Genomic DNA, 27,910 nt, shown 5'->3' with positions numbered 1-27,910 from the left:
ATCATAGGGCTTGAAATTTCCCGGTCAGAGAAAGAGGGAGCAGACGACTTTTGCTCCCTTTGTTTGTCTCCCACAGCAGTATAAACAAATTAGTAAGAGATCCCGGATGTGAAAGATGGCCTCAATGACCAATGAGAAGGCTTGAAGTTTCGCGCCAAATTCCAGAGCGGGAGCAGGCGATAGAAAAATTCTACTGCGCAGTTGAAATTTAGTAGAAGCGTCATCGGGGTGACGTCGCTGCCTCCCGTGTTGTTGTTCATCGAAAGTGAATTTATTCAGAGTGAAATTAATTTTATGGAAGCCATTTTTTTTTGTTCAATTTCTGGTGAGTTTTACAGTTAATTTCTAAATTTATTTATTTTGTAAATCCGTGAAATTTATATAAAACAGTGCTCTGAACATCCCCCCCCCCCACATCCTGGAGGGGGGGCCCTAGGCTGGGGTCTTTTGCGGGCCCCTTTATGATGAATTTATAACATTAAAAAGCAAAAAAGTTGTGAATTCTGTCCCGGGCCCCAGTGCTGGAGTCTTGTCAGCCCAATCTTTGTGGGGGGGGGGGCCCTAGGCTGAGATCTTTTGCGGGCCCGTCTGTAGTTAATTTATATCGTGAAAAAGCAAAAAAAAAAATTATGATAACCGTCTCGGGCCCCAGGGCTAGAGCCCTTTTACCAGACGCAGGGCTCCGTACGAGAAGAGGACCACTTGACAAAACGGGACGTCATGACATTTTTGGGGACGGGGAATAATCTGAAAATTCGTAAATTGGAACCTGCTGGAATTCTTCCAGTATCTAAGTAAGTTCCGAAGTAATAAAATAAATGCAGTTAACACCTCGGATGCGGTCACCCCTCTTTTACGGCTAAATAATAATTTTCCCCCAGTGCATAATAAATGTATGCATTTCAAACCCGGTCACCCCTCTTTTGCGGACGCTTTTTTTGTCCCGCGGGTCAGGGCCGTCTTAAGAGTACCATGGGCCCCGGGCCAATTGATTTTTCTGAGGCTCTACCAAACAACTCGAAAATTTCAACCAGATCTCATTTTTGTGAGGCCCCCCCGGGCCCATGCCTTAAGACTGCACAGCCGCTGTTGTCCGCAAACGAGAGGTTTTACCATAATTCCAAAATTAATGAGAAAAAAAAAATCCAGAATTTGATGAAAATTCAGAATTATTGAGCAGAATTGGTGAAAGAAATAATTCCAGAATTATTAAATGATATAAAATTCACAATGAATGAAGAAAATTGAGAATCAATGAAAGAAAGAGAAAATTCCAAAATTTATGAAAAGTCAGAATTAATGAAAAACAATTCAAGAATAATTTGTGAAAGTTTTTGGTCATCCCTAATTGATTCAGGGTTTTTGGCCCCTCCAGCTCACAACTAGAAACAAAATGAATTTAATCACCAATGGGCAAACATCAATTTTTATGTGAAGTCTACTTCGAATTGAAAAAAGGGTTAATTTGGTGATTGTTTTTTGTTTTTCCCATGGGCGGAGATATGGGGGGGGGGCATTGCCCCTCCAGAATCAAAGATGAAGTCACTGATCTAGTACATATATGTATATATGAATTGACATCATTGTGCCCCCCCCCCCCCAGACTTCCAAGTCTATATCTGCCTATGGTTTCTCAAAGTCTATTATTGTGAGTTCTGGGTATTCTTAAAGTGTGGGACTAGGTGCAACCGCACCTATTGCCCACCCCCTAAGGGCAACTCTGAGAATGACCCTTAAATTGCAAAATTACGGATGTATTCAATTGTAAGTAATAATTTCAAGTATTTACCATAGGTGGAGATTGACTTGGAAGTCTGGGGGGAGCAGGATGATGATGTCAATTTATATATGCATTAGATCAGTGACTCCACCTGTGATGCTGGGGGGGGGGGAACGCAATGACATCCCGTACCTCCACCCCCATGGTATTTACAAATACTTTTTGTTAATTTCTTAAGTATACATTGTGAAATTGAGGAAAGTATTTAGTTAATGGATGTACTTCTTTTTGCATGCTCAGGATATTCCTTGTGGAATAGAAATATATCAATTTTCTTTTAAATACTCTGTCTCTTCTATGTTATTCTAATTAGAATAGCAGTGTCTTTTTCTCGCATAAACAAACGAGGCCCTAAAACTATTGAACGTACTTGCTAAGCTCCTACAATTTTTTCTGAATGATGGTTTTTTGAAAGTAATAATAATAATAGTTGACAACAGTACTTTGTAACAATTCATTGAAGAACCCTGCAGGAAGTCCCCCACCCAAAATTAATGTTTGAGGTGATTAATTTCCCTGTGTTCAACCATCACCAGTTATAATAGACCATAGTCTCCCAAACTTTTTGTTCCACACCCTTCCCTCCTTTTAAAAGTTTTTTATTCCCATCGCCGTCAGCTCATAGGATCCTACTCTAAACTCTAGCCTTTACCTCCCCCAGGGGGAAAAATATTGCCTACTTTGAGACCCTCTGTAATATTAATATAGTTGATCTGGGTTGAAGGAGTTATTCTGTAATTATTTCCTTCATTAAATATAAGTGTGCTTTAATTTGAAAAACAATTTTTTTCAATTAAATTTAAATAATTTTTAATTGTTCATTAAATAATAATCTTTCATTAAATATGAATTTTCGTCAATTCTGAATCAATTTCAATTAAATACCAAGTTCACTAATTATGGAATTTATTTCAGTAAATATCAATCTGAATTAAATCCATGATATTTTTCTCATTAAGTATATATTCTTATCAATTGTGCAGCATTATTTTTCATTGAATATGAATTCACGGTAGTTCTGAAATTATTTATTTCATTATTTATCAATTTGATTCTGAAATTCCTTCGATAAATCATCAATTTGGATTAGTTCTGATGAGTGATTTCTCTCCATTTTCCTCATTGAATATCAATTCTCGTAAGTTTGAAATGATTTCTTTCATTAAATATTATTACTAATTGTGGAATCATTGTTTTCATAAAATGGTGAATTTTTATTAATTGCAATATCATTTCTTCCATTCAATTTGCTTTAATTTTGAAGTTTAATTTACTATGAATTTGCGTTAGTTCTGGAATTATTTCTCTCATTAAATGTTAATTTTTATGATTCTTTTTTTTACTTGATGATAACACTACAAGTACAATCTGATACAGTAACAAAAAAAAAACGTATGAATACATAGATTAGGGACATTCACTCTGTGACCCCAAGGGACTAAAGCTGGGTTTTCCTAGGAGTAGAATTTCTGCGCTGTGTGTAGCACTGGGTTTTCCTAGGAGTAGAATTTCTGCGCTGTGTGCAGCGTGAAAACGCTGATTGGTTAAAAACTTGAAATTCAGGTTTTTTTGTCCAATCAGAGTTTTCACGCTGCACGCACTGTAGAAACCTGCTTCTAGAAAAACCTGGCTTTAGGCGTCCTTCCAGTAGGTCTACGAAAATAATCTGTTGGCACGTGGCAACCGTCATTCATTTTTCAAGAACTTTTTAATTTGTTATTTTTAAAATAAGCTGTTATATTTTTTATTTTAATATTTAAAAAGCACAAATAATTATTTAATATGGAGTATGCTGTAAGGTTTGGGAGACCATACCTGCAGAGGGACAGACTTGGTTGAAGGGGTGCAAAGAGCTACGCGTGTCTTTATTGGCACACAGGGCTTGAGTTATGAAGAGGGACTTCATTTTTTGAATATGTTTACATTGGATGAACGTAGGTGTCAAGGAGATATAATCGAAGTGTTTACAACTGGATGGATAGGATGGACCATGAATTATTAGTACACCGTCAATCGACTGCTTTTACAAGGGACACCAGTATCGGATTGGTAAGGGACAATTCTAGGTTATGGTGTCGCAGGGAATTTTTCTCTAATAGGGTTGTTAATAAATGGAATAGCTTACCCCCAGGGTAGTAAATTCTAATACAATTGGCACGTTTAAAAAGAAATACGATAAACATACTGGGGTAAATCGGGAAGCAACCCATACTTAGAATAAGACAACCATAAATACATTTTATGGGCATTGTATAATATTTTATCATGTATACATACATTGTTTATAATTTTTTTTATTTCATTCTTAATTGGGTTGCTGTATTTTAATAATACATGGCATCAATACTTGTTATGGGCATCTTTTTTTTTTCTCAGCCACCTCGTTGAGCATTTTGCCTGTTGTGGCCTTGCATTTGTATAAGTTATGTGTACATCCACTTTCCATCTTATTTGTGTAATCAGTATTGCATACTGTTATCCATCATTTGTTTTTATTACACGATTTCCTCACAGTTTTTATCTTTTGCAGATGAGTAAATATTGAAATTTGAGCTAATATTCCTCGTATTCAGTTCATTGTATGAAAAAGATTTAGCATTTTAGGGGCAATGTAACAAACTATTTTTAATGTTAGTGTGTGACATTCTGTTATAATAAATACCAACTCTAACAACAATATTAGTGATCTAATTTTATTGCAAGTGCTATTTAATCCTTGTATATTTGTATCGTATACCCCATCCCAGGCACAAATTCCATATACCAATTTGTTTCCAATTTATTTCAATGAGGAGTAACACCAATTTGTTTCCAATGAGGAGGAGAGGAAGCTCAGACTGAAAAGATACCCCCTGGTTTAAATGTTTTTAAAACACCTATCTCATTGCATCACAATACACTTGGATCTGCTTATAACAAGGAGCTCGTTTTCAGCAGAAATTCTTGTTCTATCCAGTCACTCCTTAAATCTGTTTTTGAGTAAAAACAATGAAATTCTCAAAATTAAGTGCGAAAATTAGTTGTAGAAATCAGTGCCGTCTTAAGACATGGACCCACCCGGGCCTCACAAAAATGAGATCTGGTTGAAATTTTTGAAAATTAGTTTGGTAGGGCCTCAGAAAAATCAATTGGCCCAGGGGGCCCCATGATACTTTTAAGACGGCCCTGGTAGCAAGCATGAATAATGTTATATTAGATATTTGACGGGTTTTCCCATAATTTTTTCTAACAACTTCAGGATTTACTATGGAGCTGAGATTGCATAAAAAGAAATCTACTTCTATTACTCATTCAATCTCCATGATTTACAGTTAATTCTTTGACAGTATAAAATTTGTGTTTGGGCATTTTTTGGATATTTTTTCCCAAAAAAGTAGACAATACACAGGAAAGGAAAATTTTGGAGTAGACTCTCACATTCAACCACATGAAAACTTATTTGCATTGGAAGTAAAGTAAGGGCTCAGAAGTTTTTGAAATTCTAATTAGTCATTTTGGATTTCTTATCTTCATTTTCTATGCTCATTTCGCTTGCTGTTTCCGCATATTAACAACAAACTGTAAAGGGGGCGATAGCCTGATAAGTCTTTTGCTGAATCATTTGATCGACAGTCATTTCTCATCAAAATGCATAATTTCCATGTTACCAAAACTCAGTTTTGTTGTTGGCCTTTCAATTACATACTTTCACTTTTATTTTTGTGAGGCGGGGGTTCAATTTTTTATTTCTTGTTCCATGAAAAAAATTCCTGCTCGCTATAAATGACAAAATTGCTATACAATTAGTATTGTACCAAACCAAATGCATTTATTTTCTCGCTGAATTCAAACGCTGAAAGTGGGTCCAACTGTATAACTCATTTGGTTTGGTTAGGCTGGGATTACACTATATAAAAGTTTTGTGAAAGTGCTTTTGTAAAACTTGAAAAATACCACCAGTAAACTGATTGGTTACATTCGAACAAATGCAACGGATCAGCTTATTGGTCAAATTTTTCAATTTTTATAAAAGAACATTTCTAAAACTTCTATAGTATAATACCAGCCTTTGCAAAACTGGAGAAGTGTTCACATAAATAGTTTATAATCAGATTTTTCTGGATAAAATCTTTTTCCCCTGCATTGCACCTGTTTTGTAAAGTATAAAATTTATATCTTTGTAGCACCTATACTGTATTTTTACTTTTTATTTTCAGATCATTCAAATCCTCAAACCATCTATGAATTTCCCAGCAGATGTATTGGGATACGTAAGTACAGAATAAATTTCAGTATTTTGTGTTTCGAATCTATTTCAAATTCCCACTTTAAAATTATATATAAATGTACATTATGAAAATTTAATTTTTTTATTTTTGTCGAAACTCACCAATACCAGCACCATGGGCAGCTGTAATATGCAGTGTAGTGAAAAATCATTGTTAAAGTACCATTTTTTTATACGTGAAAAACAGAAAACAAATTAATTATGTGAACTGGAAAGAAAAAGCAAAATATATACACAATGAAAATTTCAAAAAGAAATTAATCGAAGAATTCAAAAATGAAAAAGTCATAGCCAATGTCTAGGGCTCTCATGGAGGGGACACCCTGACCTGACATTGGCTAAACACAATGTTTCTGAGAGCATTCCTTGGCCTTCATTGCCTTAATAGATGCCCGATCCCCCAACATTTTACTGTAGTACCATTAAATTCAGAAGCAAAACAAATGTTTTTTGTTAAGTTGAAGAAAAGTTAGTTAATATAAAAATATATAAAATAGATGCAGAAGGTGCAAGTGTGTACCATGTGCTAGTCCATGATTTGTACACCATGCTAATAACACAAGGTACCAATGTAAACAAACTGAAAAAATAGTTCAAGTAAATAATGATATTTTTTCTTCAACCAAAAGGGAAAACAAGTTTAATCCCTAATTGAAAAAGAAACTTTTACTACGCAAAATTTGTATAACATCTGCCGGCAGAAGTCCGAAGATGAGGCGTCAAAATATTGATACGAATCATATGTTTTTATAAATTGAAAAATTCAATTTTTATTTGAATTTTCCTGAATAATTGATTAATCTGTCAAAATGCTGAAATTATTATTTTTTTCCATTAAGCACCCCCTTAAAATGCTCTCCTGCAACCCCAGTTGGGAATCACTGATATAGGGTGACGTTTAATATTGAAGGACCGGACACACCCAGCTTTCCATCTCAGAGGGATATCAAAGCTTTCCCGGGGGGAAGGTGTATCAGAAAATTTGTTAATTTATGTGAAAATAACAAACAACAATGTTTCATATATACAATAAAGAATCTGGAATAAAAATTGTGATCATTACATCCATTGGCGTATGCAAAGGGGAGGGGTTGTGATTTTAACCCCCCTCAAGCTGAGATTGTTTAATTTTGCAGAAAAAACACAACCCCCCCCCCCTTGAGTAGAAAAAAAAATTGAGAAACTCCCCTTGAGAAAATTCTGCATTCGCCTATGATTACATCATTCACAGATAAACAGTCTGTAATGTAACATTGTCCTTATGTAGATAATCAAAAAATAATCTTGTCTTATATGTGATAGAATTAAATTTATCTAATCTATAGAATATACTGATCTCATTGATTTTCATTATAAGCAATCAAGCTGAAATGAGAGGACAAGTAATACTTACAGGATAATTTTTTTTTTTATGATTGGTGTTATTCCATTGGGATCCTGATTTTCTGTATTTTTTATGAAGGAAATATAGCCATTCTAAGTGTTTATAAATACATTTTTACCGGAATACCTTTTGCGGGCAGATGGAACAAATTAGTGAACCCATGATATAGTGGGTCACAAGGTTCACTCCCTATCTTGTTGGCAAAAGAATTTCATAGGTCTAAACTTAGTTCACAATGTCCTAATTGGGTCGTAATGATAGAATCCTCAATGATTCCATGTGCGTGTAGTGCTGCTTTTGGAATGGCGTACCTTTAGTGAAACGTATGTTAAATGTCTTTATCTTCAATTCCCGGCCAGTTTTTTTTCCCCAACGAACCATAATTTTACCCGAAAAACTTGTGTTACCTGAATTTTACCTGAAAATTAATTTCATTCTAACTTCTTACGATTTCTGAACCAAAGGGGAAAAAAAGATGTCAGCTTGAAGGGAAAAATATTCTGTACGAAAGTTTTCAACAGCTGGCTGATGCGAAGATATATTTTTTTGAAAGAGAAAATTCAACTACCCTGCAGAGAATTGAACCCATGTCCTTTCACTTTCCGGGTGAACGTCCTAAATCACTAGACTACAAAAGCAATGAACATCTCAATCTTTCCTTGGAGCTCGAGCTTTGGCCTTAGTTAAGTAAAACCATCCATGTACGGTCCCATTTAGTGCACACGAGCTCCAAGGAAAGATTGAGATGTTCGTTGCCTCTGTAGTCTAGTGGTCTAGCCTATTCACCTGGAAAGTGAAAGGACGTGGGTTTGATTTTACCCACAGGGGCAGTGGTAAAATTTCCAAAATATATCTTCGCATCAGCCAGCTTTTAAAAACCTTTGTATGAATAGCGGGGAGTGACATCATCCTCAAAATATTCTGTTCCAGCACAATATGGGGAGAAAAGAAAAACAAAGATAGTCAAACAGGACACATAGGAACATATATACAGGGAATATAAGTGAGTTGGACTTGGAAAAGACGGCAATAACTTCCAATTGGACGTTATAGGGCATCAGAACCGTATATAATTTTTTTTTTCTATTTTGTGACTGTGTATTTTCTCTCAAAACTGAGCATTTCTTTAAGTTGAAACCATATCTCTACGACAGAGGTTTTCAATTTTTTTTCCAGTCGTGAACACTTTACTCACCATCAAAAGAACACCACCCTTATGACAAGTTTAACATACGAATGCATAAAAATGAGATTATTTCCATCCTTGAATGCAAGTCTTACACTTCATTTAATTGGAATGTTGATTAAATGTTCTCGATCACAAACTTGGACACAAGTGTTGAAGTGGGTGTGATGGTTTGGTGTTTATTTAATTTTTGTCAACACTCCATTTTTAAAATGAAATTAGATTTACTATTTGAAAGGCACCAATTATGTTGTGGTTAAAGTTATAGAGTACTATTTAAATTGACAGTACCCCAAAAAGTGCTTTGTGTAGTAGTATTCAAACTGAATTCTGAACTTAATTAGAACTTATGCATCAGGGTTTTTCAACTAGTCTTACGTGAGAATACAGTATCTGAGTACATAAATGCGACAAATATATATATATATTTTCAAATTATAGATGCATATGTAAGTGGGGAAACCGAGCAATTGAGATAATAGTAGTATATAGTTAAAATATTTGCCATGGATCATTTCTGTTATCACTTAATGGAAGAATTTTCAAGGATTACACAAAAAAGCATAGAGAAATACTTCTGTTCTGGTTAACATATGTTATTATATTTGTGGAAAGCAATCTTTTCTGCATTTGACAATTTGACACTATCGAATACAGAAATCTATTACGTATGCCTGTCCAAAATTCAACGTAGCAAAGCATACATTGTAAACTGTAACTTACTCAGATTTAACGTTAAATTAAATTAGCAGCACAATGGCTAAGAGGTTTTGAGTTTTAATTTATTTTTTTGTGACCAATTATAATAAATTGTTTTTTAAAACAATTTTGTGACTAAATCAAAAAAATTATTTTTCTATTTTATTTGAATTTAAGTGTGCCGCGGGGATGAAGGGCTGACTTCTCAAAATTAAACTGTGTTGACGTATGTTTTATATTGTAATAATGTAAATCATAGATAATATAAATTGTAAACGTCAAACTATGTCCACAAATGTATGGTATTTTTAGGTCGGATGATATCGGGTCAAGTATAGTTTGACATCGGATTCTTGACGTCAAACTATACAGACAAATGTGTACTGATACTCTACGTAAAAATGGCATACAATATGGGACGGTATCAAAATCAGTCATTGTATATCGATGTGCTACTGGTGTGGGGTGAAGAATGTGGAATTTTTGGCTGTACGTATATTTTCTTCCATTTTTAGCAGGCAGAGCTTCAATAGAACAACAGTGAGGGAGTGAAAAAAGTGGGAGGAAATAACATGTAAAGTACTTACTAAAAAGAAAGAATAGACCTGTGTGTCTCTGAATCAGGGTTGGTAAAAAAAACTTTTTTGTTTTGAGTAGTATAAACATTAAAAACAATAAAATTCCTGAAAAATCATTCAAACTTCTAATAATTAAAATTAAATATTCATTAATGTAATTAACACTATTCCCATATTAAAATGCAAGAAATATTTATTGATTAATTGACAAAAACCAACTTTTGCAATTTAATTATTCTTTGCTTAACTCAATGGATTACTTTGTTTGAAAATTCTTTTAATTTTATTATTAATCATATAACATAAAGAGATGGTTTCTCCAGTTTCAGTATGCTTAATTAGGAAGCTACACCGCTCAAAACAAATAGGGGAGCAAGCAAAAAAGTGAAGAAAACCGTGCGAGACAGCCACGTATTGGCATACAATGGATAGTACACGGGTATCAATGCGCAATACAGAAAAAAGACTTTAAAAAATTTGGAATTAAGCTTTAATTCTTTGAAAATATGGAAAAAAGATGATTTAGGGTAACAATTTGGTTACATGTAAACAATAAAAAAAAGTACTGTTTAGACATGATGCATGAGTTTTAATAGGGCGTGTGGTCTCCTCGAACAGCTAAGACTGCTGCACACCTGTTTGCCATGGATGCGATGAGGTTATCGATCAGACTTTGGGGAATACTGTTCCACTCCTCAAGAAGTGCAATCTGCAAGTCTCGGACAGTAACAGGCGGCCTTGGTTGCGCAGCAATGCGTCGTCCGAGCATGTCCCAAACATGCTCGATTGGATTCAGGTCAGCAGAGCACGCTGGCCATTCCATACGCTGTATTGTTTCAGCTTCAAGCATGTTCTCCACCAGACGAGCTCTACGCGGTCGGGCATTATCATCCTGGAAAACAAAGGAATCTCCAATGGCTCCAGTGCAAGGAGTGACATGAGGTCGCAGTATCTCATCTGCATACCTTCGGGCCGTCAAAGTGCCATTCCGAATGATATGTAGGTCTGTACGTCCGCCTATGCTGATTCCACCCCATACCATCCAACCAGCTCATCTGTATTGTGACCTTTCACGAACGAATGCGGGGTTATTTCGAGTGCCCCTGTCCCTCCATACCAGAACACGTCGGGTGTCGCATTCCAGACTGAAGCGGGACTCGTCTGTAAACAGCAATTGGCTCCAATCATGTTGCTCCCAATCTCGATGTTCAGCAGCCCATCTTCTTCGGGCCGCACTGTGGCGTGGGGTCAACGGAATGCAGACCATTGGCTTACGTGCATAGAGCCCTCCCTCATGAAGCCGATTACGTACTGTTTGGCTGGACACTTTTCGTCCTGTTGCCAAGAGCAACTGTCTTTGCAGCTGCATAGCATTCTCTGTTCTGTTTCGACGGGCTGTTAACCATATATACCGGTCATCAGTTGCTGTAATGACGCATGGCCGACCTTGCCCTGGTCGACGTCTAACATTTCCTGTTGCTTGGAATCGATTCCACAGCCTTGCAACAACACTTCTGGCGACTCCAACAGCGTCCGCGACACTACGCTGTGTTTGCCCGGATTCCAGTCTGCCTATAACACGCCATGCCATGGATTCCGATAAATCCCGTTGTTGAGACATCTTCAAGTCACCTTGTCTCAAAAAAAAAATACTGTGCAATCGAATTTCACAGTTACGGCAGTAAAACAGACGTTTCTGCAACATCCTGATTTCTGCCCTTATCTCCTTTTTGTGGTTTTTGACGTCATGAACTTTGATTTGCATATGAAGTTTTCTTCTTCCGTTTCCTGCTAGGCTTTAAATTATGGATGATTCATTTTATGTTACTTATCGGTATACCTCTTTGCGTAATTTTGTTAAAACCATGTGCTCCCCTAATTGTTTTGAGCAGTGTATTTTGCAAAAACTATATTAAAAATTAGGTGAATATAATGTATTTAATGATGAAGATTAATTAGGGATGATTTACAATATATAGGGTGATTATAACTAAGGTTCTGATTGCAAAACACTGTAAGAAAAAAGGACAATTTTGTGAGAATGACTTGAAAATTGACATGAATATTCCTGAAAAAATGGAATTTTATTTGGTAGAGGGAGAAAAAATGAAATTTTACTTAAAAATGTAAAATTAATGACATCGTCCAATACGTGGTAAATTTGCTTGCAGAATGGAGAGGATAGCCAGTCATGGCTGGTTATTTACATAAATACGTTGTAGTGGTATTTTTAGTTATATCCACGTTGCATTGTACATGTATCTGTTTTTTGGGCATTGTAAATTAATTGAGCATAAGATTTTTTTGATATTGAAAACCGTTATTTTGACACTTCCTGAAATGTGTTTTTTTCATACAACTTCTATTTGGCAGTCACCTCTGCAGACAGTCATTTTTTTTATGTAACACACAAATGGTAGTCTTAAAGGACTTTCTCTATATTTTTTATTTTATAATAGTTATCTATACTTTATTTTCCGTTCTGTAAACACATTCCTTTATTTTTAATAAATCGCTTTCTTTCGTAGCAATAGTAAACAAATAAAAATTGTGTAAATCCCAAAGAGTACTGTATATTTCTAACATGCGGATTATGTACTGAAATCGAAGGAAAATGCTACTTTATCCTCTACATTTGGTACAACTTAGAGGTCCAAGAAAAATCCAGTATACATTACATATCAGCATGGTTTCGTGCCTAAACGATCTGCTAGTACGAATCTTGTAATATCTCAGGCTATTTCTCACGCTATTGTCAGAAACACGCAACTGGACGTAATCTACACTGACTTTTCCAAAGCGTTTGATAGCATTAGCCTCACTATCCTTCTTTTAAAAATCCGGACTTGGGGTTTTTCAGGTTACCGTGCTAACTTGTTCGAATCCTACCGCATAGGTCGATACCAACAACTAAGTTTTAATGGTGCTAAATCTTCCCGTTATCCTTGTCTTACTGGCGCTCCTCAGGGGTCCATTTTGGGCCCTTTGCTTTTTATTTTGTTCATAAATGATTTGGAAAATCACGTAGATTCTAATTGCTTGATATATGCTGATGATCATAAAATCTTCCCAGTCATAAATAATGCAGATGATGCTGAGACGCTACGAAATTCTGTCGAACAACTCAGTTCATAGTGTAACACCAATAAATTAAATCTGAATATTGTCAAGTGCAAATGTTTGCCTTTCAGTAAGAAGCATAGTCCGATCCTGTACAATTACAATATTGACAGTCAAATGCTCGAAAGAGTAGAGTACATGAAGGACTTAAGTGTCACTTTTGATAAGACTCAATTTCAACCAGCATATCAATATCATTGTTTTATAAGCATCAAGGAATGTCTGTTTCATAATTTGCAACAGCAAATTTTTTCAAAATACAGAAACCTTTCTGCATCTTTACAATTCTTACGTAAAATCAGTTCTAGAATATTGTTCCATAATCTGGAAACTATTAATTGTACAATAACAAGAGGATTGAATGCACACAAAATAGGTTTTTACGCTTTTTTTATTTCAAGAAATTTCAAATTTTTGATATTCAAATTCCTACAGACATACTCGGATCTACTTTTCACTATGAATCATTTGAAGTCTGCCGTCAGAATGTATTGATCACCTCTTTTGTGAAAATTCTGCACGTCGACTTGGATGTACCAGACATTTTAGCGCAAATCAGTTTTCACTGTAATAGCATTAATCTTTGTAACTTCAATCTCTTGTATATCCCACTATACCGAGCTAACGTGTTGGAAAATTCTCTTTTCTGCTTCCTCAGGTGTAGAAGTTCTCATGTGCTTTTTTGATATTTTTTCTCCTTTTTGTGTATACACATATGGTGGTATTTCTATTATTATTGTGCCGCTATTATTTGTGCTATTCTTTGCCTTTCTGTATTGCAACGTGCTGTTTATGTTTGTTTTTACTTTTTTCTTCACTCCACTGTAATTGGGTATATGCCTGTTGTGCGAGTTTATAAATAAATAAATATCCAGAAAAAAACCCTTCATATGGAAACAACACTGAACAATAGAGCTAATGCTTACTAACTTCAAGGGAAATTATTTAAAATTATTTTTGAAACAAACAAAACTCATGCATTTGAGGAGGCACTAGTCCAGAAGACACTAGTCTATTATGACAAAGGATTGTCATAAGCGTAATGAGCTTGATACCATTTTCAATCCTTTGAAGCGTGAACTGAAAAGACCTAGAACAGAGTTATGGAAAGAGAAAAACTGCAGAGAAAATCAGTTGTGTATATATATACCAGAGTTACCAGTCTAATTTGTGTTCCTATGCATCAAATTACCATAACGTTACTGAGATGTGATTGCATGTATTTAGTTATTGGCTGCAACACATTTTATTTTCAGGTTTTTGGAATCCACAAACCAGCTGTGAATTTTCATCCAAAAGATGAGAGATCCTATCTCTTAACAATTATGTATGGGCTATATATTGAATTTATGATCTTGTGTTATCATGTCTCATGTTTTGTGAAAGGAATAGATGTGTGCATGATCTTAGTCTTGTGATTTGCGTGGTTTTTTTTTCTTGTGCAGTCGTGTGAAAGAGATGGATGTGTGTTGTCCTTGTCTTGTGATTTGTGTTGTGATGTCTTGTGTTGTGTGAAAGGGATGAATGCGTGTGTTGTCATTTGTGTTGTGATGTCTTGTGTTGTCCTTGTCTTGTGATTTGTGTTTTTTGTGTGGTGATGTCTTATGTTGTGTGAAAGGGATGGATGCATGTGTTGTCCTTGTCTTGTGATTTGTGTTTTTTGTGATGTCTTATGTTGTGTGAAAGGGATGGATGTGTGTGTTGTCCTTGTCTTGTGATTTGTGTTATTTTTTGTGCTGCGTTGTGATGTCTTTTGTTGTGTGAAAGGGATGAATGCATGTGTTGTCCTTGTCTTGTGATTTGTGTTTTTTGTGATGTCTTGTGTTGTGTGAAAGGGATGGATGCATGTGTTGTCCTTGTCTTGTGATTTGTGTTTTTTGTGCTGTGTTGTGATGTCTTGTGTTGTGTGAAAGGGATGGATGCATGTGTTGTCCTTGTCTTGTGATTTGTGTTTTTTGTGCTGTGTTGTGTGAAAGGGATGGATGTGTGTGTTGTCCTTGTCTTGTGATTTGTGTTATTTTTTGTGCTGCGTTGTGATGTCTTTTTGTTGTGTGAAAGGGATGAATGCATGTGTTGTCCTTGTCGTGTGATTTGTGTTTTTTGTGATGTCTTATGTTGTGTGAAAGGGATGGATGTGTGTGTTGTCCTTGTCTTGTGATTTGTGTTTTTTGTGCTGTGTTGTGATGTCTTGTGTTGTGTGAAAGGGATGGATGCATGTGTTGTCCTTGTCTTGTGATTTGTGTTTTTTGTGTTGTCTCCTGTTGCACGAACAGATCTGCCAACTCTCCGGATTTTTCATCGTTCCTCCTGCTCTCTTAATTTGTTAAAATTTCTCTGGATTTCGGCAGAAAATTAGATTTTACGCAAGCTTTCACATTGTTGTGAGGAGAAACGCCCATAGAGGACAGCTGTGGTCATTTCCATCAAGTAGCTGTGAGAAAGTCTTGGTGACCGCATTTAAGCAACTGGCAAAGACGTGATTGTTTACATGGTGTTTATCGGCAATCATTTATCAGGGGCATGACCTTGGTTGCCAAAATTCCTGTATAATCATTAGCGTCTGATATCTGGCTCACAGAGACCGTTCATCCCTTTGGGAGAGAGCGCAAACCATCCCATGAAGGTCTCTCTGGGCAGCCATGTCTGTCTGCATAATCGTTGTTGTATTCCATTAACAGCTTTGCAGTAAACACAAACTTTTCATCAGCAGCTTCTTTGCATTTTGAAGTTTTTAAATTGTTTCCTTGATTAAATACGTCTTCAGAAGGAAAATATAAAACTTTAATCAATATAAAGCTATATCCAAGATTATCAATCACTGATAGCATCCACAAAAAGAAACTTATGTTTTTAATAACAGTATGTAGATGTGATTTCTTTATTCTGCATGGAAAGACTGACATGGAATTATATTCTGCTCGGGGGCAATGCAGAACTTGCCGTGGTAGGGATAATAGAACTTTGTCTTAATTGATTTTTAAAAAAATTTTGAAAGAAATTTTTTGTGAATTTTTTTTTTTGATCCAGGCTAATGAGTGCCAGGGGGTACCCCCTCTCGGGAGAATCTCCAGATTTCTGGATTCCAAAAGTTGGCACGTCTGCACGAAGGAGATGGATAAAAGCTTTCTTTTCATCTTTGTATATACTTTTTATTGGTGCCATGTCTCACATTGTTTGTTTTCTTTCTATTTGTCAAATACCATTGAGTTGCTGATGAAAAATTTTGGTATGGAAGTTCTCATCTGCTGTTCATGAAAGTTGAAGATATTTGATGACCACACAAAGTGGAAGCATATCATTCTAATTTCATCACTGTGGTTCTAATTAAAGTTTCTGAATTATGAGGATATTTGCAATGGCTGGGTAAGTATTTGTGAAATTTTTGATATTATATTTTTGAATGACATTGTTTAATCATATCTTTCTTCTCTCCCCCCCCCCCCTGGTTCTTTATAGTTTTAAATGTCTTGGAATTCTGGAATTTCTTTTTCTTAGCTATGAGCAGATAGGGGGCACGAGACCCGCAACTGGGGGCAGCAGGCGGGTCTCGTGCACCGGGTGCTGTACCAGAGGGGCACAAATTTCATTCTCAAACCTCTCCTTCAACATTTCAAGGGGACACCAAAATGCACACTTACCCTGGGTGACTAGGCATCTAGTTGCGACCCTGGTTATGAGTAGAGCCCGGATTATACGCATTTGTATATTTTAGTCTTTTTTAGCATTAATGCATAAAATTAAAAATTTTTCTGAATAAGTGCATGTTTTTGAAGGTTTGTTGAAGCTCAGTGTTTTTTAATAATTTTTCAAAATAAAGTATTGCTCATAATATTTACTTAATATCGGTTATTTTGGGATTAAATGATTATTATTTACAAAATATAGCAAAAATATATTAATTCACCAAATCCCACCCAAAAACGTGAGAGCTTTAATAAAACTTCGAAAATATGCACTTATTCTGAAAATTCTTCAAATTTATGCATTTATGTGCATTAATGCTAAAAAATGCAGGGTCATAACTAGGACTTTTGCAGCTCAGGGCAAACATAATTTTGCCACTGCCCTCAACTTTAAAATTTAACAATTTTATGATGGTTTTCTTTGTTTCCACCAGACATTGTCACTACCTAAATTTTGCCACCTGGTACAGTTGCCCTCACCCCCCCCCCCCCCCCCCCCCAGTTCTGGCCCTGTAGAAAGTCCAAAATATTTTCTAGAGATACCATCAAAAGTATTTTTTTTTAGAAATAGTGTCGAAATTCTTTAGTTACTGATATTTCATTTCTGAGCAGTTACGACTAACTAGAAATTAAAAATACCTAAATAAAAAAATATGTAAAAGTTATGTGCATATGCAATATATACATAAGTGGGGATATTTTTTTAAATGAATGTGCTCTAAGAAATGCATTTTAAAACTTTTTTATTTATTTTTTTTTTGCATGATTTTTTTACATATACAGTAAAACCTTGATAAGTCGTCACCTCAAGTTACGGAAAAATTATGACGGCTTAAGCGGAGTGCCGTCAGTATCAATGTGCAATGTTGTGAAAATCGTGTAAATTTAAAGTAATATGAAATTTATGATGAAGAAAAGTATGAATCAAAATAACAATATTAATAAAATTTATAGATTGCAAAAGAAAAAGTAAAAAATTGCTATTATTTAATCTCTTATTACTTAGATTATTGTGGTAAAATGTACACTTTGATTTATACTAGTAATTTTTAATTTAGACTAACGGAGCAACTGTTAGTCTAAAGCTATATAAGTAGCTTTTCTTCATAATAGAAACTCTGTATTGCACATTAATTTTACATACACATCAAATTTAATTTTAGTATTTTAATTCTTCATCAGTAGTTCATGATGCAACTACAAAGTAATCTTGAACACTTTTGACTTGGTGGAGGGGCCCTGGGCAGGAAAAAGTAAACAGAAGACCTCAACTTGGGAAAGAATGTCTAATTTTTTTCAGCAAAGATATTTTGTTTAAATTTCAAGCCCTAAATTAGTAGAGCCAAGGCAGAAATGAGATCTAGTTTAAACAGTTCCCAACGTTCTAAACACCTTAGTCGCCAAATGAACTTCCCCAGCGTAACTTTCGTTACTTAAACTGTTCCATTTGGGTACATATGATTTTATGGTGACTTTTAAGCATATGAAAATGTTGTTAATAAGCTCTTTTTTTTATGGTAACCATAAAAATAGTTCGTTCCTCTTTCTCGAACTTTTTCATAGTGACGACTTAACTGAAATTAGTGGCGAGTAAACGAGGGTTTAATAACATTGTTGTCTATGAGAGGTGGAAGGACCTGAAGAAAAATGGCGACTTAACCGGAGTGACGACTTAATGAGGTTTTACTGTATTTTCTTTTTTGGTACGTGTTTTGGAATTTTGAACTTTTTCAAAATTTTTAGTGCATATTTTGACATTTTTGATGCATATTTTGGTATTTTTAGAGCATATTTTGGTATTTTTAGAGCATATTTCACAACATTTTTTAATGCATATAATCTGGGCTCTAGTTATGAGCCAGTATTCCTCAATCTATTTCAAGTAGTAAACACGATATGCCATACAATTTCAAAATTCTAATTATAGCGGTCCTCAGAGTTTTTATATATTACTGAGTAGGACATCTGTTTTCAGAATCACTAGGCATCAGTATTATCAGTCTTGTCCACACCATACTTTTTAAATAAGTGAAATGTCCAATTTTTTCAGAGCATCATTTACGGGGCATCCCATGAATTCATAAATGGTACAAAAAATTCTTTAATTTGAAGGAATTGGTAATTTGCATGGGGTTTGGGGAAAAAATTATTCTCACTTAGAGGGCACTGCATGAAAGAAAATCACTGAAAATATGCAAATCAGAGTACTATTAACAGCTCATTTCTGAATTTTCTTGTTACTGGCTCTTACATAAGGTTTGTGTTTTCATTGTGATGTTGACCAGTGGGAATAAAATACTGTAGGTGAAGTTGTTTTATCTCTGCTACAAATAGCCACCTGAAGTTATACAAATGTTTCAGAGCAGAAAAAGAAAGGGGCCATTCAAGTATTATGTCAGCAAATGTTTAGCAATTTTTAACCCCCCCCCCCATATCAACAAAAAACTCGGGCCTCCTTGTCAGCAAAATATCGGCATCTCTGCCCCCTACCTCCCCACGAGATATTTTAAGAGATCATTTTTGGAATGTTCTGCACTCTTTTGTTGATTTCAGAAACTTCTTTTTAAATTTGTCATAATGGATTTTTCTTTTCACTGAATTTGCAATACATTGTTCTTAATTAAATTTGAGGATTAGAAAAGCTTTTGTTACAATTAGATTTTCGTTATATCAGTATTCGTTAAAACAGGATTAACTGTGCTTAGAATTAAGCTTTTCCTACTCACAGACACTATTAACAATGTTTACATTCCTAGATGCATACCAGGTGTGATAGAGGAATTACAAAAAATTACGTAAGCATTTAAAGGAGTAGGGTCTAGTGGGCTATAACCTAGGGCGGCGAATTCGAGAAATGAGTGGTCAAGAAAATTAGACTAGAATAATAGAAGGGCAGTAAAATTGGTGTTGCACACTAATGGTACAACCATAAATCCACCTCTGATCAGGCCCATAACTTAGCTGGGGCGACCAGGACACTGCATTGAGCCCCACTAGAAAATTTACTTTTACATAATATTTCTTTCAGTGGTGCCCCAAGAAGACATGCTACGGCCCTGCCTCTGATTAGAATAGGATGGCAGGTTGCATGATTTATGATATGAGCAATGAAAATCATACCCGCAGAGAACCGCCAACGGGCCAGTACATTAGAGAGACTTGCGTTAAGCCTCTTGAATTTAGTACAGCTGAACTCTGTGTTGCTGTTGTCCCAGCTAGTTTTTATGTGGGGGGGGGGGGGGGAAGAAGAACACAGAAGACTAATGAGTTTCAAGCGTATTTACTTATTTCCTCGTGAAGAAACCGAATAAGCATACGTGGAAGTGATGTAAAAGGTACTCATTACATACAGTATCTCCAAAAGGTAGGAAGCATGGGTGATTACATGGGGTCAATGCGATCACCCTCTCAATCAATATGAGTGATATATTGAGTGAGTGTACGAGTCTTCTAGAGAATGAGTGATTTGGTGGGTGAGCAAGTAACCAATTGAGCATCCTAGCGAATGAATAAAACTCAATGACTCATTTGCTCCCTTGCTCGTCAATGACTCATTTACTCATTCAGGCACTCGCCTGCTCACTTACTCACTCGCCCACAATTGCTCATTTGCTTGCCAGCTGACTCCACAGAACTGTTTTCCGTGAATTTTTGGGACAGCATAGGCGGAAATGGGGCGATCTCCCATCTCTTTGTTCAGTGAAAAAATTGTTGGTATAGGTGGGAGGGTGCAGGTTGAAATTCCCCCTCCCCTTCTATTCAAGGAGGAAGGGAATCTGTTGGAAGTGCACGTTTTCTCTTATGCAGGACAGGCTCTTCAAACAGTAGCCCTCCTGTTCAATCTGGGGTGTATGATCACCCTGTTATAGCAGACCAGCTATAATACCTGAAGCTGCTTAATTTTTCTTCAATGAGGCTGTTAGGAACACGTGATATCTCCCTCTTTCTTTGAGGGACATACAAACCATGTCTAAGTTAACCAGTATGGCACCTTCCTGCGTGACACATGAAAGAAAGAAATCTACATTTAAAGAAACGTTGAAATGAATATACAGGGTGTTTCAAAACGAATCATCTGATTTTACAAAAATCATAAGTATTCAGCTTTTAATCCGTTTTGATCAAGTAATGTATAGGTAGAAAGGGGGAATCTAGAGTTTCATGCAGTTGTCGACAGGTAGCACTAACTCTCTTCCTTTGACCGCCACTTCAGTGTTTGCCAATATTGGCTTTTTCCACAGTTAAAAATCAATTCGGATAACTTCATTTTCCAGGTGGAGCTGTGTTCACTACACTGGAGCTTGGACAGTTGAGAATTTTTTAATTGCCGAATTAAAATTGCCGATTTTAATGTACAAAAGGGGAAATTCGGTGGGGTTTTTTTCTGTCACATCAATAATTTTAAAAATTGTATTAAATACTCGATTTTTGAAATATTGAGTTCGCTTAGAGATATACAAAGCTCAGAAAATTAAATATAAAGTAATTAGTCTGACTTACTTTTGAGTTGGATATTCATGCAATAACATAGATTTCAACCATTTATTTATATTTTCTCAAGCATGAAAATTAATGTCTGGATTGTCTTTTAATATTCAACTATTCATATAGTTTAAAGGATGTTTTTTAAATTAATTATGGGCCTGTAAATTACATTTAAGAAGTTCTACAGCTTTAATTATTTTTTGAAGCAAAATAGGCAGATGGATAACTTGAAGTTCGGGGGGGGGGAGGGGATCGAAATACCTAGCGCCCCTTAAAAAGCAAAAAAGTACAGGGTGTTTCAAAAAGAATCACCGATTTGAAATGCATATATTACGAAAAATATTAAACTTAAGATTAATTTTATGCTACATGGCTAATCATTGTTTTTTTACAAACCAAATAAAAGCTGCTCAATATGTCCACCTTGGGATGCTCGGCATATGTCTATACTGTAGTGCTAACTCTCTTCTTTTTGTCCCACTTCAGTGTTTGTCAAGATCAACTTGTCATATTCATCCCAAACTTTCGCGAGCATTTTTGCATCCACTGTTGCCACCGCTGCTACTGTGCTTATCTTCAGTTCGGCTAATGTAGCTGGAAGGGGAGGTACATAAAAGTAATCTTTTATTAACCCCCACAAGAAGAAATCACACACTGAGGTTTGACGATCTTGGAAACCAGTGACGTTTAACTGAATCGCCAGTTCCCGTACGATCCATCATTTAGGAATGTGATTGATCCAAAATCCTCGAACGTCCAAGCTCCTGTGTGGCAGTGCCCCATCCTGCTGGTAAATGAAGTCATCCAAATTGGTTTCTAACTGTGGGAAAAGTCGATCTTGACAAACACTGAAGTGGGACAAAAAGAAGAGAGTTAGCACTACCTGTCTGCAACTGTGTGAAACTCGAAATTTCCCTCTTTCTACCTATACATTATTTGATCAAAACAGATTAAAAGCTGAATAGAAATGAATTACCTTTTGGGTTTGATAATAGAATTGAGTAATCGGCATTGGATATACCCAAAATTCCAAAACGAACATGGCTATACGCATTTCGGAACTATATGAAGCTCCTTAATCCGTAGCAGAAACAAAGAAGAAAGGAAATATTGAAAAACTCCTTATAAAGGGAGTTACTCGCTATTGTACTAATAATACTCATTTGCATGATAAATGCTGTAGATGCCCCAGTTGTTGAGTGTCTTTTTTTCCGTCCTCTTACTCTGCTCTTTTGTTGCCAGTTCATTTTGAATTTGACTCTTGTCTACAGCAGCGAGTAACTCCCGCTATAAGGAGTTTTTCAATATTATCTTTCTTCTTTGTTTCTGCTACTGATGAAGGAACTTCATATAGTTCCGTAACGCATATAGCCATGTTCGTTTTGGAATTTTGGGTATATCCAACGTCGATTACTCAATTGTATTAAAAGCTGAATAGTTGATTTTTTTTTTTTTTTTTTTTAATCAGATGATTCTTTTTGAAACACCCTGTATATTCATTTCTACGTTTCTTTAAATGTAGATTTGTTTCTTTCATGTGTCACGCAGGAAGGTGGTTAACTTAGACACGGTTTGTATGTCCCTCAAAGGAAGAGGGAGATATCACGTGATCCAAAAATCCTCATTCAAGAAAACCCAAGTAGAGCGCCGGGTACTATAGCCGGTGTTCAATATTATTCTTAAATACACATTTCAAATCAGTGATTCTTTTTGAAACACCCTGTGTTTTTTCCCTTTTTAGAGGGATGCTATAGGTATTTTGATTTCCTCTCCCTCTGAACTTCAAATTATCCATCTTTCCAGGGGCGTAGCCAGAAATTTCCGTTCGGGGGGGGGGGGGAGAGGACCAAAGTGACAGAACAATGGATTTGGCCATCTTTTTCCCTTTTTTCGGTCATTTTCTCACATTTCGGGGGGGGGGGGCCAGACCTCCAAGTCCCCCCCCCCCTGGCTACGCCCTTGCATCTTTCTGTTTCTGCTTTAAAAAATGATTAATTAAAGCTTCTTTACAGGCCCATTTCTGAGGGGGGGGGGTGGTGTCAGAGTTTTGCTGACGGGGTGGATCAAAAAATTCCTAAAAATTTGCTTACGTAATACTTGAACAGCCCCATATTTAATTTTCTGGGCTTTGTATACCTCTAAGCGAACTCGATATGTCAGAAATCTAGAATTAAATAGAATTTTTAAAATTATTGCGGTGAAAAAACCCCCATTAAATTTCCGCATTTTTACGGTCAAATCTGCAATTTTAACACTGATTCCTATGGGGATCATCCTTTGTCTAACCCTCAAAGTAATGCTCATGATCAGGGCCCCAACTGGGGGGGGCAGCAGGTGTGTCTGGTGCCCCACTCACTGGATGAGAAGGGGCACAGAATTCATCCTTTAATTGCTGCTCCTATATACAAGGGGCTCAAATTCCAGCTTGCCCCGGGTGACAAAGTATCTAGTTGCGACCCTGCTGATGATGATTCTGACATCTATTTAAAAAGCCTCATTACTGGAAGGACTGAAAATGTGCCAAACCATTAGAAAGTCATTGCTAGGGAATTACTGTAACTAAAATAAACATTCCGAAAGTGAATGTTGAGGCCCAGAAACCATTGTTGCCCAGCAATTTTTTGTCTATTTCGGGCATTTGCCCTGCTCTGACGAATTTTTAATGTAACCTATCGTTCAAGTCAGGTCTCATTTGGTATATATGCAAAATTTGGCGACAATTGATTTGAAATTGTAGATTTGTATGGAGAGAACACACACACACACACACGCACACACGCACACACGCACACACACACACACACACACAGACAGACAGACAGAGAGAGAGAGAATCTATTTTATGTATATATTAGAGATTAATATAATTGGTTTTTTTCTTTTTTTTTTTGTCACATGACATCTCTAGGAACTGCTTTTTGGAACTGAACTGGTACTGTTTTGTGTCTGTGTTTATCAAATTCCTATTTTCTCGCCTGTATTTTGAACATTGTATAATCACGTTATTTTGGTTAAATCACCACCCGATGAATTTGTGATCAAACAATGCCTTCTTTTGGGTGGATTTGCATTTTGTGAGGCCATCAGCTGTGTATATATTTGTGGTGTTTATATATTTTTTGTGATTGCATAGTATAAAACAGAATCTGACCAGCCGCCAAGAGAATTGGAGGCATTGGTTGTTCTTTGTCTCTCGTGTTGTTTTGAGTTATAATTTACTGGTGACGTCTATCAAACAGGACTTCAAGACAAACAATAAGATTACTCTAGAAAAGGAAAGTAGGGAAAACTTTTTGTTTTAAAATGCTGTGGGAACGTTCTTGAAGGGGTGACTGGGCATGAAATGAATATAATCATTTATTACATTATACCGGTGTTGTATGAACAATGAATGTTAACTAAGGTCTTTTTCTTTGTTTCTAATACAGTAGAATCATGTTATCTGCGGTAGGAAAAGATTCACATTTAATGTGAAAATTATGTACATAATTGTTTATTGTGTGTGTCGCACGGTGTAGTATTGTCATAATCATTCATTTTTTACTTTTTAGTGTGTGTTTTACAATTCGTGATAATTTCTCATATTTTGGGTTGTAGTTTTATATTTGACATCCATATTTTTAAGGGCATCTTTTTTTGGCCACCTAGTTGAGCATTTTGTGGCCTCTGGGTTTGTATTGCGTATTCGGCAATATTGTGGAATTTTTGCATCGCGTATTGTTCTTTATTACAAATTGATAAATGTCTTCATTCATTAAGTATCGGAACTCATGTTCAGGATGCATCTTGTATTCGGGGGGGGGGGGTTTATTCTTCTGTAACTCGTATCTTGTGTTGGGGGTGTATCGTATTGGGCGGTATTATGGATTTTTTTTATATCACGTATTGTGCTTATTACGCATTTTAACTCGTGTTGTGGGTGTATCTCATTGGATGGTATTGTAGAATTTTTTATGCATGGCGTATTGTGCTTTTATTATGTATTTCTTAGATGTTTTAGTTCATTACGTATTTGAACTCGTGTTGCAAGTCTATCATATAAGACGGTATTGTGGAATTTTTGGTGCAACACGTATTGCACTTTATTACATATTGTAACTCGTATTGGGTGGTGTTGTGTGGAATTTTTGTGCATTGCGTATTGTACTATATAACACATGTTGGGGGGGTGTATTGTGGAATTTTTTGTGCATCGCGTATTGCATGTCGGGGTGTATTATGGAATTTTTGTGCATCGTGCATTGCTACATATTAACTCGCATTGGGCAGTATTGTGGAGTTTTTGTGCATGTATTACATAGCTTGTTGGGGGGGGGGGTGGTGTTTGTGGTGTATGCTTTTCGTTGATATTGTGGAATTTTTTTTGTGCATTGCTACTTTATTACGTATTGTAACTCATCACATGTTAAGGGTGTATTCTTTTGGGCGATATTGTGGAATTTTTGTGCATCACGTATTGCGCTCTATTATATATTGTATTGCGTGTAAGGGGTGCATTGTGCATATTGCACTTTATGTTTGTTACACATTGTAACTCGTACCGCATGTTGGGGGTGTATTTATTATATTTGGTGGTATTGTTTTTTTTTTTGCATTGCGTATTGCAACTTGTATCACATGTTTTGTGGGCAGTATTGTGGAATTATTTGTGGATTGCTTTATTAAGGATTATTCAAATATTGCGTTTGGTAGGGGGGTTTCGGATTTGGTAACTTTGATGAAGGGGGGTATGAAGGTTGCTTACATCATCCACCATTTTTAAAGATATGAAATATTCTAAGCTGCTGACAAAATTTTGTTTACAATGGGGGGGGGAGAAAGCAGGGGTCAGTATTTTGCTGACAGGGGAAGGCAAGCCCGTCTTAAGAGCATTGTGGATTTTTTCTGAGGCCCTGCCTCAAAAATTCTCGAAAAACTCAAATACTTTTCATTTTTCTGAGGCTATTGGGCCATCTCGCAGTCGGTTCTGGGCCATGTGACTAACTGCACACTACAGTTCGGCTATTGCAGTTGATCTTATCAGCAACTGAAATTTCGCGTGAAATACACTGCTGTTAGCAACCGGGGATTTTTATTTTTTAATATCACATGACATCTTGAGTTTGGCCAAATTATTTTCGCCAAGCTGAAATTTGCTGCAGTTAGCATGCAAATTCATGCTCATAAATTGCATTGTAGTAAAACCCCTCTTTTTATGGCCAAATTTACAGTTGTATAACATAAAAGTATGTATTAAGGACACATTTTTTTTTTTCTGTACATGCGAATAAAAATATTCAGGTAATTAAATTAATTTTCTGTAACAATATTTGCCATTTGGAATTGAAGAAAGAGGGCCTACAAGAGAGAGTTCCATTTTTGACCGCTCTTACAATTTGTGACGAAATTGTACAGTTCTTTTATATATGATGACTGGCTATTCAAATAACGTATTTTTGAAGTTTTAAAAAATTAAATATGAATTTAGCATGTTTTTCTTTGTAATTAAAGTATATTTCCAATTAATTCCAATAATGGAAATTAATTATAATTTGGGAAACCCCATGTGAAGAAAAGTCAAGGAAAAAAAATCATATAGGAAATCGGAATGAAATTTCTGAGTATATTTCCATGTTTTAAAAATCAAATTTGGGTTTTTTTTTTAAATCAAATTTTCATGTTTAAAAAAAAAAAACCGTTTTAAAATCAAATTTGCAGGCCCGGGTTAGCCATTAAACGGACTATTGTATCAGGAGGGACGATTTCTTACGTAGGTTTGTTGCAACGTCTCGCACATATTATACACTGACTGGCAATTCTGTGCTAGCGAGGGATCGATTACCCCCCTTCCTTTTGGATCCACACCTGTTCCAGCGACCGACATTTTTTAATATATATTTGTGCAATAAATTTCGCTTTGACTAAATTCAAATCTCGCTCTTTGATGAGGGTAGAAGGCACTAGAAGAAAATATGGTGCAAAGGGCCATTGGCTAACAAAAAAAAAAAAAAATTGACGATCACCAGACCATATATTTTCTTTGAATAAATTAAAATTTTAAATTAAATCATGATACAACAATACTAAGAATATCTATCAATTGATCATTAGTGGATTCGATCTGACGGACACACACAACCGTGGTAACGAAAAAACTTCGTTTATGAATTTTCCCTATATGGCGCGATGACACGAAGGGAACGTTGTTATACCTTCTTACTAAAATCCGTTTGCAGATACAAAATTCCCAAGTATCAAAAAGATATAGATCTATATCGGGCTCAGATATCGTTCTGGCTAAAAAATAAAAAGCCATAGTCACAGATAAATAGATCTATATCGTGAATGTGATGTATTTAAGTACTTCAAATATTGGACAATAGATGGGAAGAGATGTTTTTTAATTTCCTTTGAGAAATTAAAAAACATTTAACTCCATATTTAGGGTAACCCTACGTCCCGTATTTTGCACGAAGCCTACTTTAATTTTTATTCTTTATTGAAGTCAAAGATTGAAATTATTTTCAACTTATAAATTATATAAATGAGTATATGAATTTCCCACGTTTGTCTTAGTGAAAATTTCTTTTCGTGGAATTCATTTTAATCCACTTTCTCCGTTATTTCAACAATATTTGGCGATGTCCCGTATTTCTCTCGAAGAAATATGGTCAGCCTATTCAAATCTTACCAAATCGCCTTTTCAAATTTCATTTTCCATGTATGCACAGAAATTAAAAAATAGAAAT

General features: G+C 35.8%; 1 long non-coding RNA gene across 1 annotated transcript; it reads left to right on the top strand.

Annotated features, from left to right (window-relative positions):
* Positions 1–184: 184 nt before the first annotated feature.
* Positions 185–27,910, top strand: LOC149077885 (uncharacterized). Its single transcript, XR_016193894.1, has 4 exons — positions 185–325; positions 5,977–6,030; positions 14,271–16,377; positions 24,091–27,910. It is a non-coding gene; the product is annotated as an uncharacterized LOC149077885 (long non-coding RNA).

This window comes from Pholcus phalangioides, unplaced genomic scaffold (genome assembly GCF_987345545.1).
Source record: "Pholcus phalangioides strain wild (caught in Gottingen) unplaced genomic scaffold, Ppha-v1.0 ptg000014l_1, whole genome shotgun sequence".
Taxonomy (NCBI): Eukaryota; Metazoa; Arthropoda; class Arachnida; order Araneae; family Pholcidae; genus Pholcus; species Pholcus phalangioides.
Note: the sequence above shows the minus strand (reverse complement) of the source record. Positions and strands in the feature narration are given on the sequence as shown.